The sequence below is a fragment of the Lagenorhynchus albirostris genome, chromosome 5 (genome assembly GCF_949774975.1).
Source record: "Lagenorhynchus albirostris chromosome 5, mLagAlb1.1, whole genome shotgun sequence".
Classification (NCBI taxonomy): domain Eukaryota; kingdom Metazoa; phylum Chordata; class Mammalia; order Artiodactyla; family Delphinidae; genus Lagenorhynchus; species Lagenorhynchus albirostris.
In genome coordinates this window covers 62,281,749-62,299,128 of record NC_083099.1, presented here as the reverse complement: position 1 = coordinate 62,299,128, position 17,380 = coordinate 62,281,749, and the positions used below count along the sequence as shown (strand labels likewise).

General features: G+C 39.9%; 1 protein-coding gene across 10 annotated transcripts in view; it reads right to left on the bottom strand.

The window, feature by feature from the left end:
* The window catches only part of YEATS2 (YEATS domain containing 2), a 109,102-nt gene extending 92,102 nt beyond the window's left edge, over window positions 1-17,000 (bottom strand). For all 10 annotated transcript variants that reach the window (XM_060150111.1, XM_060150113.1, XM_060150114.1 and 7 more), the window contains exon 1: window positions 16,848-17,000. The gene's annotated coding sequence lies outside the window, so the exon portion shown is untranslated. The remainder of the gene's footprint in view (window positions 1-16,847) is intronic.
* Window positions 17,001-17,380: the final 380 nt, after the last annotated feature.

Genomic DNA, 17,380 nt, shown 5'->3' with positions numbered 1-17,380 from the left:
AGGTAAGGCCGGACCTCCGGGACCAGCATCCCTGAGAGGCGGCTGGGATAGGGGAGGAGTTCCTACACCCAGCGGGACCCACCCACGGTTAGGGGGCCAGCGGTGACGGGGGAGGCCCTGGGGGAGAGAGTTGGGGAGGGGCACGGAGTAACAGAAGGGAATGGGGCCAGTGCTCTCCCTGCCCACTTAGGCACCAGGAAGCCTGTTGGGCTCCTGGGCCTAATCCTCTGTCCTCAGAGCCTCCTTCCTGCTGTGCAGAACCCAAGCCCCACCCCACACCCCCACCCTGGGCCCCACCTCTACACTCGGAGTCCCCCTCCAACACTCGGGGCCTAAACCCCACCCACACACCCTCACTCAGTGCCCTACCTCCAAACTCCAGGGAACTCCACATTCCAGAGGCCCTCCTTTCCACGTGCTGCCTCTCCCCTTCTGCACAGGTCCTGAGCAGAGAACCGGACCCAGGCTTGAACGGTGCCTCGCCTAGGCCCCGCCCCATGCTCAAATGTCACCGCCCCCACTGGCCTAGGTCCCGCCCCACCCTAAACCCCGCCCCTGCCTAAGTTCCACCCCCACCTAAATTCCGTCCCCAAAGCCAAGGCTTTTTTTCTTTTTTTTTTGGTTTTCTTTTCTGTTTTCCTCTTTTAGACTGGGTTTCTGTTTTACCTTGTTGATTCATTGTTCTTGATTCTTTTATATTTTTATTTTTCCTAATAAATCTTTTATTTCTCTAACTTTATTTTATTCTTTATATTTTGTTAGTGATCCCTCCTTTTGACTTGTTCCCCCCCTTTTCTTTTCTTTTTTCTGTTGTGGCTTTCTTTTACCTTGTTGCAGTTGTCTCAATTATAGTTTTATTTCTACTAATACATTTTTTATCTTTCGAATTTTATTTTGTTTTTTATTCTTGATATTGTACTGCTCCTCTTCTTCTTTCTTTCTTCCCTTTTTTTTTTAACCATGCCACAAAGCTTGTGGGATCTTGGTTCCCAGTCTGGAGGTCGGGCCCAAGCTCCTGTGGTGGGAGTTCTGAGTCCAAACCGCTGGACTAACACAGAACCTCAGACCCCAGGGAATATCAATCGGAGTGAGCCCTCCCAGAGGTCCTCACCTCAGCACCAAGACCCAGCTCTATCCAGCTGCCTTCAAACTCCAGGGCTGGACACCTCAGGCCAAATGACCAGTAGACAGGAATACAGCACCACCCAACAACAAAAAAAAAAAACATGAAAAAAAACTACATTACAGACGAAGAAGATAAAAACCTACAAGACCAAATAAATGAAGACAAAATAGGCAACACACCCGAAAAAGAATTCAAAGTAATGACAGTAAAGATGATTCAAAATCTCGGAAACAGAACAGAGAAAATGCAAGAAACATTTAACAAGGATCTAGAAGAACTAAAGAGCAAACAGTGATGAACAACACAATTACCGAAATTAAAAATACTCTAGAAAGAATAACAGAATAACTGGGGCAGAAGAACAGATAAGTGAGCTGGAAGATAAAATGGTGGAAATAACTGCCAGGGAGCAGAATAAAGAAAAACGAATGAAAAGAATTGAGGACAGTCTCAGAGACCTCTGGGACAACATTAAATGCACCAACATTCGAATTATAGGGGTCCCAGAAGAAGAGAAAAAGAAGGGGTCTGAGAAAATATTTGAAGAGATTACAGTTGAAAACTTCCCTAACATGGGAAAGGAAACAGTCAAGACCAGAAAACACAGAGAGTCCCATAAGGATAAACTCAAAGAGAAACACACCAAGACACATATTAATCAAGCTATCAAAAATTAAATACAAAGAAAAAATATTAAAAGCAGCAAAGGAAAAGCAACAAATAACATGTAAGGGAATATCCATAAGGTTCACAGCTGATTTTTCAGCAGAAACTCTGCAAGCCAGAATGGAGTGGCAGGACATATTTAAAGTGCTGAATGGGAAAAACCTACAATCAAGATTACTCTACCCAGCAAGGATCTCATTCAGATCTGATGGAGGAATTAAAACCTTTACAGATAAGCAAAAGTTAAGAGAATTCAGCACCACCAAACGAGCTTTACAGCAAATGCTAAAGGAACTTCTCTAGGTAGGAAACACATGAGAAGGAAAAGACCTACAAAAACAATTAGAAAACAGTAATAGGAACACACATATCAATAATTTCCTTAAATGTAAATGGATTAAATGCTCCAACCAAAAGACATAGCCTGGCTGAATAGATACAAAAACAAGACCCATACACATGCTGTCTACAAGAGACCCACTTCAGACCTAGCTAGGGACACATACAGATTGAAAGTGAGGGGATGGAAAAAGATATTCCATGCAAATAGAAATCAAAAGAAAGCTGGAGTAGCAATTCTAATATCAGACAAAATAGACTTTAAAATAAAGACTATTATAAGAGACAAAGAAGGACACTATGTAATGATCAAGCAATCAATACACGAAGGAGATAAAACAATTGTAAATATTTATGCACCCAACATAGAAGCACCTCAATACATAAGGCAAATGCTAACAGCCATAAAAGGGGAAATCGACAGTAACAACAATAGTAGGTAACTTTAACACCCCACTTTCACTAAAGGACAGATCATCCAAAATGAATATAAATAAGGAAACACAAGCTTTAAATGACACACTAAACAAGATGGACTTAATTGATATTTATAGGACATTCCATCCAAAAACAACAGAATACACTTTCTTCTCAAGTACTCATGGAACATTCTCCAGGACAGACCATATCTTGGGTCACAAATCAAGGCTTGGTAAATTTAAGAAAACTGAAATCATTTCCGACCAAAACGCTGTGAGACAAGATATCAATTACAGGAAAAAAAACAGTAAAAAATACAAATACATGAAGGCTAGATAATACGCTACTAAATAACTAAGAGAGCACTGAAGAAATCAAAGAGGAAAGCAAAAAATACCTAGAAACAAATGACAAGGAAAACACAATGACCCAAAACCTATGGGATGCAGCAAAAGCAGTTCTAAGAGGGAAGTTTATAGCAATACAATCCTACCTCAAGAAACAAGAAACATCTCAAATAAACAACCTAACCTTACACCTAAAGCAATTAGAGAAAGAACAAAAAAAACCCCAAAGTTAGCAGAAGGAAAGAAATCATAAAGATAGATCAGAAATAAATGAAAAAGAAATGAAAGAAACAATAGCAGAGATCAATAAAACTAAAAGCTGGTTCTTTGAGAAGATAAACAAAATTGATAAACCATTAGCCAGAGTCATCAAGAGAAAAAGGGAGAAGACGTAAATCAACAGAATTAAAAATGAAAAAGAAGTAAACTGACACTGCAGAAATACAAAGGATCATGAGAGATTACTACAAGCAACTCTATGCCAATAAAATGGACAACCTGGAAGAAATGGACAAATTCTTAGAAAAGCACAACCTTCCAAGACTGAACCAGGAAAAAATAGAAAATATAAACAGACCAATCACAAGCACTGAAATTGAAACTGTGATTAAAAATCTTCCAATAAACAAAAGCCCAGGACCAGATGGCTTCACAGGCGAATTCTATCAAACATTCAGAGAAGAGCTAACACCCATCCTTCTCAAACTCTTCCAAAATACAGCAGAGGGAGAAATACTCCCAAACTCATTCTATGAGGCCACCATCATCCTGATACCAAAACCAAACAAAGATGTCACAAAAAAACTACAGGCCAATACCTCTGATGAATATAGATGCAAAAATCCTCAACAAAATACTAGCAAACAGAATCCAACAGCACATTAAAAGGATCATACACCACGATGAAGTGGAATTTTCCCAGGAATGCAAGATTCTTCAATATATGCAAATCAATCAATGTGATACACCATATTAACATATTGAAGGATAAAAACCATATGATAATCTCAATAGATGCAGAAAAAGCTTTTGACAAAATTCAATACCTATTTATGATAAAATCTCTCCAGAAAGTAGGCATAGAGGGAAACTACCTCAACATAATAAAGGCCATATACGACAAACCCACAGCTAACATCATTCTCAATGGTGAAAACATGAAACCATTTCTTCTAAGATCAAGAACAAGACAAGGTTGCCCACTCTCACCGCTATTATTCAGCATAGTTTTGGAAGTTTTAGCCACAGCAATCAGAGAAGAAAAAGAAATAAGAAGAATCCAAATAGGAAAAGAAGTAAAACTGTCACTGTTTGCAGATGACATGATACTACTATACATAGAGAATCCTAAAGATGCTACCAGAAAACTGCTAGAGCTAATCAATGAATTTGGTAGAGTAGCAGGATACAAAATTAATGCACAGAAATCTCTTGCATTCCTATACACTAATGATGACAAATCTGAAAGAGAAATTAAGGAAACACTCCCATTTACCACTGCAGCAAAAAGAATAAAATATCTAGGAATAAACCTACTTTAGGAGACAAAAGACCTGTATGCGGAAAACTATAGGACACTGATGAAAAAAATTAAAGATGATACAAACTGATGGAGTGAGATACTAAGTTCTTGGATTGAAAAAATCAACATTGTGAAAATGACTCTACTACCCAAAGCAATCTACAAATTCAATGTAACCCCCAACAAACTACCAATGGCATTTTTCACAGAACTAGAACAAAAAATTTCACAATTTGTATGGAAACACAAAAGACCCCAAATAGCCAAAACAACCTTGAGAAAGAAAAACAGATGAAAAACAGAAAAACAATGGTGAAAAGACAGCCTCTTCAATAAGTGGGGCTGGGAAAACTGGACAGCTACATGTAAAAGAATGAAATTAGAACACTCCCTAACACCACACACAAAAATAAACTCAAAATGGATTAAAGACCAGACACTGTAAGTGTAAGGCCAGACACTATAAAACTCTTAGAGGAAAACATAGGCAGAACACTCTATGACATAAATCACAGAAACATCCTTTTTGACCCACCTCCTAGAGACATGGAAATAAAAACAAACAAATGAGACCTAATGAAACTTAAAAGCTTTTGCACAGCAAAGGAAAACATAAACAAGACGAAAAGACAACCCTCAGAATGGGAGACAATATTTGCCAACTAAGCAACTGACAAAGGATTAATCTCCAAAATTTACAAGCAGCTCATGCAGCTCAATACCAGAAAAACAACCCAATCCAAAAATGGGCAGAAGACCTAAACATTTCTCCAAAGAAGATACACAGATTGCCAACAAACACATGAAAAGATGCTCAATGTCACTAATCATTAGAGAAATGCAAATCGAAACTACAATGAGGTATCACCTCTCACTGGTCAGAAAATGGCCATCATCAAAAAATTAACAAACAATAAATGCTGGAGAGGGTGTGGAGAAAAGGGAACCCTCTTGCACTGTTGGTGGGAATGTAAATTGATACAACCATTATGGAGAACAGTATGGAGGTTCCTTAAAAAACTACAAATAGAACTACCATATGACCTAGCAATCCCACTACTGGGCATATACCCTGAGAAAACCATAATTCAAAAAGAGACATGTACAATGTTCACTGCAGCACTATTTACAATAACCAGGACATGGAAGCAACCTAAGTGTCCATCGACAGATGAATGGATAAAGAAGATGTGGCACATATATACAAGGGAGTATTACTCAGCCATAAAAAGGAACGAAGTTGAGTTATTTGTAGTGAGGTGCATAGAGCTAGAGTCTGTCATACAGAGTGAAGTAAGTCAGAAAGAGAAAAACAAATACTGTATGCTGGGACTTCCCTGGCGGCGCAGTGGCTAAGAATCCGCCTGCCAATGCAGGGGACACAGGTTTGAGCCCTGTGTCGGCCAACACAATCACTGTTTCTTCAACCCACCTGGTATGGGAAAAAATAGGTCTTTTAAATAAAAATAGCCACAATTTTACACTGGACCAGAATGGTGGGAAGCTGATAGACGTTGGTCATTTGCATCAAACTGATGTGATCCACTCGGTTGATGTAGCCGTCCCCAGTGTGACATGTAAAGAGGTGAGCAAAATGGGACAGTTAGACAGCTGAGCTCAAAAAACCTGTTTCATTATTTAAGTATTATATATTTCCAGGTCAAAAACACCTACTTTCCTATTATAAATAAAACTGCTTAAGACTACAAAAGTTGCTATATAAGGTCTGTCCCAGGATCCATTCAGGACAGTATTCTGTCTCCAGTCTTACAAAGTAACAAGAAGAAGAGTTTAGGATCAAACAGCTATACTAAATTATGAACGCCCTGCTTCTATCCATTAGTGCAACAACTGGAGAGCTGGCTTTAGGTAGGTTTACCCTTCCTTTACCCGACCTCTTAAACATACTCTTTGTAGACAGACTGAGCTATCTGGGAAGTTTACAGGTTTTGATATATTTACGGTAAATTCTTCTTAAGTTGACAGAAGGTAGGCCATATAACATTCCAGTAACTTCCTTAGAGCCACTTTCAGACAAAAATCACTGGAATTACCTAAAGTGATAATTCTGACTCATATAACAATCTTCTTGTTTCAGTTGTGAAGCCATAAAAGTTTTCTTTCCAAGAGAAGCAAAAAGAGGAAAAAAAAAAGACTTGTCTACAAATAAGGGCTGAAAAGGAAAGAAAGGAACTGGACCAGATCAAGACTGTGTCAAACTCTTGGCCACAGTCACTGAGAATATATAAATTAAGCCAAATTTTGCACACTTCACTAAATAGGGATTTTTTCACTGGAGCTTTCAAACTGACAGTCAATCCTATGGGGATAAGTCTCATGCCTTTCTATCAAGAGCTGAGATTCTAGAAAGAAAACAAGTACTTTAAAACATAAGACATTTTTCAGAAATTTGGTTTTTCTTTAGCAACACTGCCTAATCTAGAAAATCTACCTATTTACAAAAATCTACCTATTGATGAAATTTTTCTGGAATTAGATACAGTGATGGTTGTGCAACTTTGTAAATATACTAAAAACAACAAACCAAAAAAACCCCCAAGTATTACACTTTAAAGGAGTGAATTGATTTTTTACATTGTTTACTCTATTTATTTATTTTTTAACATCTTTATTGGAATATAATTGCTTTACAATGGTGTGTTAGTTTCTGCTGTATAACAAAGTGAATCAGCTATACATATACATATATCCCCATTTCTCCTCCCTCTTGCGTCTCCCTTCCACCCTCCCTATTCCACCCCTCTAGGTGGTCACAAAGCACTGAGCTGACCTCCATGTGCTATGCAGCTGCTTCCCACTAGCTATCTATTTAACATTTGGTAGTGCATATATGTCCACGCCACTCTCTCACTTCGTCCCACCTTACCCTTGCCCCTCAAGTCTGTTCTCTACATCTGTGTCTTTATTCCTGTCCTGCCCCTAGGTTCTGCAGAACCTTTTTTTTTTTAGATTCCGTATATATGTGTTAGCATACGGTATTTGTTTTTCTCTTTCTGACTTACTTCACTCTGTATGACAGACTCTAGCTCCATGCACCGCACTACAAATAAATCAATTTTCTTTCTATGGCTGAGTAATATTCCATTGTATATATGTGCCACACCTTCTTTATCCATTCATCTGTTGATGGACACTTCGGTTGCTTCCATCTCCTGGCTATTGTAAATAAAGCTGCAATGAACATTGTGGTACATGACTCTTTTTGAATTATGGTTTTCTCAGGGTATATGCCCAGTAGTGGGATTGCTGGGTCGTATGGTAGTTCTATTTTTAGTTTTTTAAGGAACCTTCATCTGTTCTCCATATTGGCTGCATCAACTTACATTCCCACCAACAGTGCAAGAGGGTTCCCTTTTCTCCACACCCTCTCCAGCATTTGTTGTTTGTAGAGTTTTTGATGATGGCCATTCTGACTGGTGTGCGGTGATACCTCATTGTAGTTTTGATTTGCATTTCTCTAGTAATTATTGATGTTGAGCATCTTTTCACATGCCTCTTGGCCATATGTATATCTTCTTTGGAGAAATGTCTATTTAGGTCTTCTGCCCATGTTTCGATTGGGTTGTTTGTTTTTTTGATATTGAGCTGCATGAGCTTAAAGGAGTGAATTTTATGGTATGTGAATTAGAAATCAATAAAGGCATTATAAATAATAACAATGACAAACCCACTATACATTAACCTTAAACAGAAATCTATTTACAGATTATCCTTCCCCAAGTATGCGTGTACATGCTATGTGTACACTTGCAGGAGGGCAAGGCAGTCACCTGGGGAATCAACCTTAGGAAGACCAGTTCCTAATCAACATTTGGAAGACCAGAGGCACGGACTGTTAACACTTTCAAATTTAGTTTTTTAATCAAATGTTTCAGATATTCAAAAAAGGTATAAAATGATCAGCGACAGGAACACAAGGAGGTTCAAAAGTATTAGTGATTTCCTATGTTTTTTTATTCATTCATTCATTCATTTATTTATTTATGGCTGTGTTGTGTCTTCGTTGCTGCGCACAGGCTTTCTCTAGTTGTGGAGAGCGGGGTCTACACTTCATTGTGACGCACGGGCTTAGTTGCTCGGCAACATGTGGGATATTCCCGGACCAGGGCTCGAACCATGTCCCCTGTGTCGGCAGGCGGATTCTTAACCACTGTGCCACCAGCGAAGTCCGGCTGATCTATTTCTTAAGCTGGGTGATAGCTAAGTAGGTATTTGTTACTTTATTATTATTCTTTAAAACATACCTCCTTATTATATGTGCTCTTTAATATACATATGATGTATTTCATAATTTTTAAAAACAAAACTTAAAAGAAATTATGTACATTCATACTATGGAATAAATCAGTTCCACTGTAATGTGACATATGCATTTCTAAAAATCACCACGCTGTATAACATTGCATAACAAAAACCACAAGGCTTATAGGAAAAATGGGTTTGGGCCCAACACTCAAAAATTTTATCAGTGACATTAAGAAAAAAAGGGAATCAAATAAAAAAAGGAATCTAATATTGTAAAAATGGCAGCACAGTTCTACACATTAAATGGTTAAGAAATACCTACATGTGACAATAAACTTGGAAGTTTGCCTTGAAAAAGACCTCAAGTTTGCTTGTGGAAGTGGGCATTGAAAAGTTACAGCTTGCTGAGTTACCTTGAAGTGGTAATGAGGCTAATCTGAAATCAACAGAAAAGTGTAACACCAGATGTGGATGGGTGTGGCTCATAACACAGCAAACTGAGGTTGCTGGAGGATGTCTGAGGTGTGTGCCTGCGTGTGGCTTGTGTATTTTTGCCATGGCTCAATTCAGCAGGTGCCGTTTTCTGCATTCACCTAGCATTTCTTGCAGATGAAATCACGCATGAGCGAATGTGAAATTCACGGTATACTCAAAATAGTTCCCTATTATATCAATTGCACTGGAACATATTCATGTTTTCATATAGCAAAAATGTTCTGCAATGTAGCCATTAAAAAGAATGTGTTGATATGGAAATACCTCTAAAATAAATTGTAAAGTGAACAAAAGCCAAGGTGCAGATGGTGTGTATACTTTGATTCTTTCTGTGTAAACTAGGGGAAAGAGCAGAGAAACCCAAAAATATGCGGGTAGATGCCTGTGTAGGTTTTTCTGGAAGAAAGGATAAAAAATGATTTAACAACAGTTGCCTCTGGGTAGTGGTTTTGCATTTCATTTTATTCCTGACTACAATGTTTGAATTTTCTAACCATGTACATGCATTATTTGGGGGAGGAAAATGCCAAAAGGGTTTATGTCTCTTTCTGTTTTCTTCTTACTTCTCTATATGTTTAAAAGACACAACTACAGAGAATGTGAAACAACTGGAACTTTCATGCATTGCTGGTGGGAATGCAAAATGGTAAATCACTTTGGAAAACAGCTTGGGAGTTTCTTAAAAAAAATTAAAAATTCCCTACCATATGACCCAGCCATTCCACTCCTAGGTATTTCCCAAGAGAAATAAAAGCCTATGTCCATACAAAAACACAAATGTTCACAGCAATGTTATTTGTAATAGTCAAAAACTAAAAACAACCCGAATGTCCATTAGTAGGCAAATGGGTAAACAAACTGCGATATATCCATACAATAGAACATACTCTTCAATAAAAAAGAATTAACCAGGGACTTCCCTGGTGGCACAGTGGTTAAGAATCTGCCTGCCAATGCAGGGGAGACGGGTTCAAGCCCTGGTGCGGGAAGATCCCACATGCCACGGAGTAACAAAATCCGTGAGCCACAACTACTGAGCCTGCGCTCTAGAGCCTGTGAGCCACAACTACTGAAGCCTGTGTGCCACAACTACTGAGCCCACATGCCACAACTACTGAAGCCCGTGCTCCACAACAAGAGAAGCCACCACATTAAGAAGCCCACGCACCACAGCAAAGAGTAGCCCCCGCTCAACGCAATTAGAGAAAGCCCGCGTGTAGCAACAAAGACCCAAGGCAGCCGTAAATAAATAAATAAACAAACTTATAAAATTAAAAAGAATTAGCCAATACATGCAGCAACATGAATTAATTTCAAAATGATGCTGAGTGAAAGAAGCCAGCTTAAGAAAAAAGTATATACTACAATGGTAACATTTATACAAAATGCAAACTAGTCTATAGTGACAGAAACCTGATCAGTGGTTGTTGTGGTATGGGGCAATGATGGGGAAGGGAGAGAGAAGGATCACAAAGGGGCATTAGAAAAATTGGGGGGATAATGCATATGTTTACTATCTTGATTGTGGTGATGTTTTCACAGATGCATAAATATGTCAAAACTTATCAAATTATACACTTTATATATGTGCAGATTGTGGTATGCCAATTGTACCTCAATGAAGCAATCTAAACACACACACAGCTATTAAATATAAACTGTCAAAAAACGTATAAAGAATACACAATGGTGGGCTTCCCTGGTGGCGCTGTGATTAAGAATCCGCCTGCCAATGCAGGGCACACGGGTTTGAGCCCTCACCTGGGAAGCTCCCACATGCCACGGAGCAACTAAGCCAGTGCGCCACAACTACTGAGCCTGTGCTCTAGAGACCGCGAGCCACAACTACGGAGCCTGTAGGCCTAGAGCCCTTGCTCCGCAACAAGAGAAGCCGCCACGATGAGAAGCCCAGGTACCACAATGAAGAGTAGCCCCCGCTCGTCCCAACTAGAGAAAGCCCGCATGCAGCAACGAAGACCCAATGCAGCCAAAAATATATAAATAAAATAAATTTTAAAATATAAAAAGAATACACAATGGGAGCCCTCATACATTGTTGGTGGAAATGTAAAATGGTGCAACTGCTGTGGAAAACAGTTTGGCAGTTCCTCAAAAAGTTAAACACAGAATTACTATGTGACCTAGCAATTCCACACCCAGGTATACATTCAAAAGAACTAAAAACATATGTCCACAAAAAAACTTGTACGTATGTGAATGTTCATAACAACATTATTCACAATAGTGAAAAAAATGGAAGCAACTCAAATGTCAATTGATGATTGGATAAACAAAATGTGATATAATCATACAATGTATTATTAAGCAATAAAAAAGAATAAAGTACCAATACATGCTACAACACCAATCAACTTTGAATATATCATGCTAATTAAGTGAAAGAAGCCAGACACAAAAGGCCACATGTTACATGATTATATTTCTATGAAATGTCCAGAAACAGGCAAATCCATAGACACAGAAAGTGGCTGCCAGGGGATGAGGGGAGGAGGGAACTGGGACTGACTGCAAATATGTATGGGGTTTCTTTCCGGAATCATGAAAATGTTATGGAATTAGATGGTAGTAATGGTTGTACAACCTTGTGAATATACTAAAAAAAACCACTGAATTATACACTTTAAAATGGTGAATTCTATCTTATGTGAATTATGTCTCAACGAATAAGTATACACTCAAATAAACTAAATTAGTTTTAAAAAACAAAATAAATAACAATCACCAACATATCCACAACTCTGTAAGTAAAAACATTATGAATAAAGTTGAAGCTCCTGCTCCTTGGCATTCTGGTCACCGCCAGCCTTCATTACCACCACATAACAGGTCTCTCCCCACACTTACCCCAAGCTCACTCTTCAGATAAACAGAATAAACAATCCTTGGTTAGGAGAACTAGTTCTTCTACCTCTCCCTGCCTACAGTCATCAAAGTTCACATGCTTGAACTTCTCCTAATTACCTTCCAACGGGTTCACATTTCATCCATAACTTCTCTCTGCTTACTGAAATGCTATTCATCCTTCAAGAATCAAAATAAATTCCAATTCATCCATGAAGTGCACCCCAGCCTTCAAAAAATTTTTTTCTAACTCCCACAGAACAGATGCTATAGAAACAATCTGCTTCATAAGTCTTGTTTTCTATGAGGGAAAAGTGCACCAATGCTGACCCTCACCCTCCATTCAGTGGCAGTGTAGAAAACAGACTGAAAGGGGGGCAGGTTTAGTTAAAAGCAAGGAGGTGGGGGCCACTTTAAGGAGATGGCAATGAAGAATTCTATTCTGCATGAGCAAATGAGAAGAGAGGAGGATCAAGTATTTCTTGGAATCTATACTAAGGAAATACTCTCAAGACTGGTGATATACATCATACATGGGCTGTACTTAACAGATCTACAACTTAAATATTAGTTCTCCACTTTCTATATATTTAGAATATAATAAAAAACTTCATAATAAAAAACTGGAAATAGTCCATAGCAAATTACAGTGTATCCATTGAATGACTATAAAGGAATTTTAATATGGGAAGATATGTAGAAAACCCTAAAGATTCCACCAAAAAACTGGTAGAATAAATTAATTCAGCAAAGTAGCAGGATACCAAGTCATCACATAAAAATCAGTTACATTTCTATACACAATGAACAATCTGAAAAGGAAATTACAAAAATATTTCCATTTATAATAGCATCAAAAAGAATAAAATACTTAGGAACGAACCAAGAAGGTAAAAGATATATACAATGAAAACTACAAAATATTGCTGAAAGAAATTAAAGAAGACAAATAAATGGTAACACATCCCATTTTCATGGACTGGAAGACCTAATACTGTTAAAAAGTCAATAGTACCCGAAGCCATCTACAAAGTCAATGCAATACCTACTGAAATCTCAATGACATTTTTTGCAGAAATAGAAAAACCCATCCCAAAATTCATATGGAATCTCAAGGGACCCTGAATAACCAAAACAATCTTGAAAAAGAACAAAACTGGAGGACTCACACTTCCTGATTTCAAAACTTACTAGAAGCTACAGTAATCAAAACAGCGTGGTACTGGCATAACACAGATATATAGACCAATGGAATAAAATAGCCCCAAAATTAACTCTTGCATATATGCTCAAATGATCTTTGGCAAGGGTGCCAAGACCATTTAATGGGGAAAAATCAATCTTTTCAACAAATAGTGCTAGGAAAACTGGATATCTATGTGCAAAAAAATGAATTTGGACCCTTAACTAATGCCAGGTACAAAAATTAACTCAAAATGGATCAAAGACCTAAACACAAAACATAGAACTCTATTCAAAATGGGCAAAGGATTTGAATTGATATTTCTCCAAAGATATACAAATGGTCAATAAGCACATGAAAAGATATTAAACATCACTAATATTAGGGAAGTACAAATCAAAAACACAATGAAATATCATCTCACAGCCATTAGCATGGCTACTTTAGAAAAACAAAACAAAAAGCAGAAAAGTGTTAGCAAGGACGTGAAGAAACTGGAACCCTCGTGCATTGGTGGTGGGACTATAAAATGGTGCAGCCACTATGGAAAACAGTGTGGCGCTTCCTCAAAAAATTAAAAATAGAATTACTGTATGATCCAGCAATTCCACTTCTGTGTAAATACCCCCAAAGAACTGAAAGCAGGGACTCAAACCGGTATCTGGGCACCCACATTCCTAGGAGCATTATTCACATGAGCCAAAAGATGGAAACAACTCAATTGTTCATCAACAGATGAATGAAAAGATAAAATGTGATATATATATACACTGGAATATTATGCAGCCTTTAAAAAGGAAGGAAACTGAGACATATGCTACAACATGGATGAACCTTCAGTACATTATGCTAAGTAAAATAAGCCAGTCACAAAAAGACAACTGCTGACTGAATCCACTTATATGAGGTACTCAAACTAGTCAAAATCATAGAGACAGAAAGCAGAATGGTGATTGCCAATAGCTGTGGTAAGAGAAAATGAGAAGTTTAGTGTTTCTGTTTTACAAGATGAAAAGAGTTGTGGAGACGGATCGTGGTGATGGCTGCACGATGATATAAATGTATTTAATACCACTGAACTGTACACTTAAAAATGGTTACAGTGGTAAATTTTACGTTATGTGTATTTTACTACACCTGAAAAAAAGTATACGTAGGAGTTAAATGGTAAGTATGCTTTTTCCATTATTAACCATGCCCTTCCTGATGGAGCACAGGTAATAAACTCAATTTACTCCCAGGGGGTGGGGAATGGTGACACACATTAGGGGGGAAATTCTGTAAGCTCTGTATCAGGCTACATATTTTTAGTATCTAGATAATTCTTGACAATTAGAAAGTCAATCAGGAAAAGACAAACACAAATAAAAAGACGCACAAAGGGCAGGAACAGAAATTCACAAATGGCCAATAAATGTGAAAAAATGTTCAAACATACTAGTAATCAAGGAATGAAACATTAAAGACACAATTTTTCATCTATTAAATTTAGTTTGAGGGAGGTGAAAATAAGGTGTCTTGAACAAGGGGCACTTGTTTCTAATTCACACTCATTGTCTTCACTTCCCCACTCCCATTCAATTACTCCCATCTGTTTCTACCTCCTACTTCTAGTACTCTGGATAATAATACCAATGACCAAACTAATAACCTCTGCGTTGCCAAATCCAAGTAAGCAACTCATTAAACATCTCAGAAGCACTGACGGACCAAGCCTCCATCATCCAGAAACTTCTCTCTGTGGTTTCCATGACACCAGTCTCCTGCTTTTTTCTCTTACCTCGCTGGCTGTTTCTTCTGTCCTGTGCCCATCGTTTTCCTCTATAAGATTTCCAAGCATTATAGTGCCTGAGGCTCACTCAATTTTCACTTCTCTACACTCTTTCCCTAAGTGATCACAGGTAGTCCTATAACTTTGAATATCATCTATATACTGAGTACTCCCAAATTTTTATCTCCAGCTCTAGGTTCTCTTCTGGAAGCTCCAAACCTATACATCCAACTGCTTCCTCAACATACCAACTTCATATCTAATATACATTTCAAATTTAATACACCCAAAACAGAACTCATGATTTCTCCCACCTCAAATTTCTCTCTTCCATTCTTCTCAGCGAATGCTGCCATCTACTCAAAGTTGCTCAAAACAAGTATCAAAAAGCAAAGAGTTCTCCCTTTCACCAATCTATTTCCAAGTCTTGTTCATTCTACCTCCAAAATATTTGTTAATCTTTCTACTTACTCTTCTCCATCCCCACAATCATGGACCTAGTCCAAGGTACTGTAAACTAACCGATCTTCTAGCTTCCGCTCTTGCCCTCTCCCTCCGCCCAGCAGATTATGCTACTTTCCTTCTTACAGCCTTCAAAAGAGTTCTCATAAAAACTAAATTCCGGGCTTCCCTGGTGGCGCAGTGGTTGAGAGTCCGCCTGCCGATGCAGGGGACACGGGTTCGTGCCCCGGCCCGGGAAGATCCCACATGCCGCGGAGCGGCTGGGCCCGTGAGCCATGGCCACTGAGCCTGCGCGTCCCGAGCCTGTGCCCAGCAACGGGAGAGGCCACAACAGTGAGAGGCCCGCGTACCGCAAAAAAAAAAAAAAAAACTAAATTCCTAAGAATGGCTTCACCTGCTCCTATCTTTAAAAGAACATACAAAACCAAAAATATACACTCCATGATAATATCTCTGGACAGTAAAACTATGGGTACTTTTCCTCATTTTTCTTGTATTTTTAAATTTTTCTATGATGAATACCTACTACTTGCTTATTAAGAAAGAGGAAATTATATTGCTGAATACTACATAATATTATATTCTTACATGTTAAGGAGAAAAGGGAATGGAAAATTGTAGTTACAACTCCGTAACTGTTACAAGCTTAAAAGAAAACAGTAGCAAACAAATATCAAAATTCTAAGAATGAGGTGTCAGGGCTGTAGAATTACTGGTGATATTTTCCCTCAACATAATTACATTCACAATAGAAAAAAAAAAAGTTATGAGATAAACCTCATTGTCTTCTGCAATCTGGCCTCAACCCACCAAAGCAGCCTTTCACTCCCACCCCGCACTGTCTCACACCTCTGGTGCTTTAACTCGGGCACCATCTCTAGAGTATCCTCCAACCTTTCTAAATCCTACTCATCCTTCACGGTGGAAGGAGACGATAGGGAAGCCGACAGGTTGGAGAAAGATTCCAGGATTCTTGCTGATAAATCCACAACTTGCCGGTGCTGGGGCCAAATCTCGTCTCCAATCCCATCGCAGGCCACCAGGTTTAACGTGCTAAAAGCTCCCGCCAGTGGGGCCCAGGGGACCCCCATCCCCTCAGAGAGCGCAGTGTCCCTTAAAAAATGACACCCCTCACACACCCAAATTCCGGGTTCCCGCTGCGGAGATTCCCCCGGCACACACACTCACCCCGGACCCAGCCTCCTCCTTCGGATCCTCTCCTCTCGTCAGTCACCCGCCCCCTCCCTCCCTCCCCTCAGCCAGGGTGCCAGCGCGTCCGGCGGGGTGGGGGAAGGGCGCGCACGTGCCCGCGCCGCCCCCGCCCAGACAATGCCCGGGAGAACGGAGCGCGCGCCCGGCGGTCCCATCCCGCTCCCGCCAACACTCACCCTTTTTCCGGGTCTCCGGCTGAAGCACAGGCCCCGCCGGGCGCCGCGAGAGGGTACGGGGGAGGGGAGGCAACGGGCCAAGCCCCGCGGAGCCGCCCCGCCACGAGGCCCCAGCGACCCCGGAGCCCGCGGAAGCACACTGCTCAGCAGAGTCCGCCCGACCCGTCCGGCCCGGACGTCACCAGCAAGGGCGGTGGCGACGCGCGCGGTTCCGGGGGCGGAGTTCGCAAGGTTGTGGGCGGGGCCGGGGCGGGGTTGAGGCTGTCCTAGACTCTCACCCCGGGCCGGGACGCACTGGCCCACACTGCCCAGCCCTGCCCCGCTACCTGGGGAGCATGGGCGCCGGTTCTGGTAAAGGCACCATCATATATTATTTTCCTCCTTAGAGAAAGATGGCGAGTTCCAGCCCAAAGACAGAATATTCATTCTGCCGGCATTTATGAAGCTTCTACAGCAAGGACCACAGTAGCTATGATTTTTGTATGTGTCATCTTGTACCAAGCTTTGTGCTCTGTGCTAGGGATACAAATAAC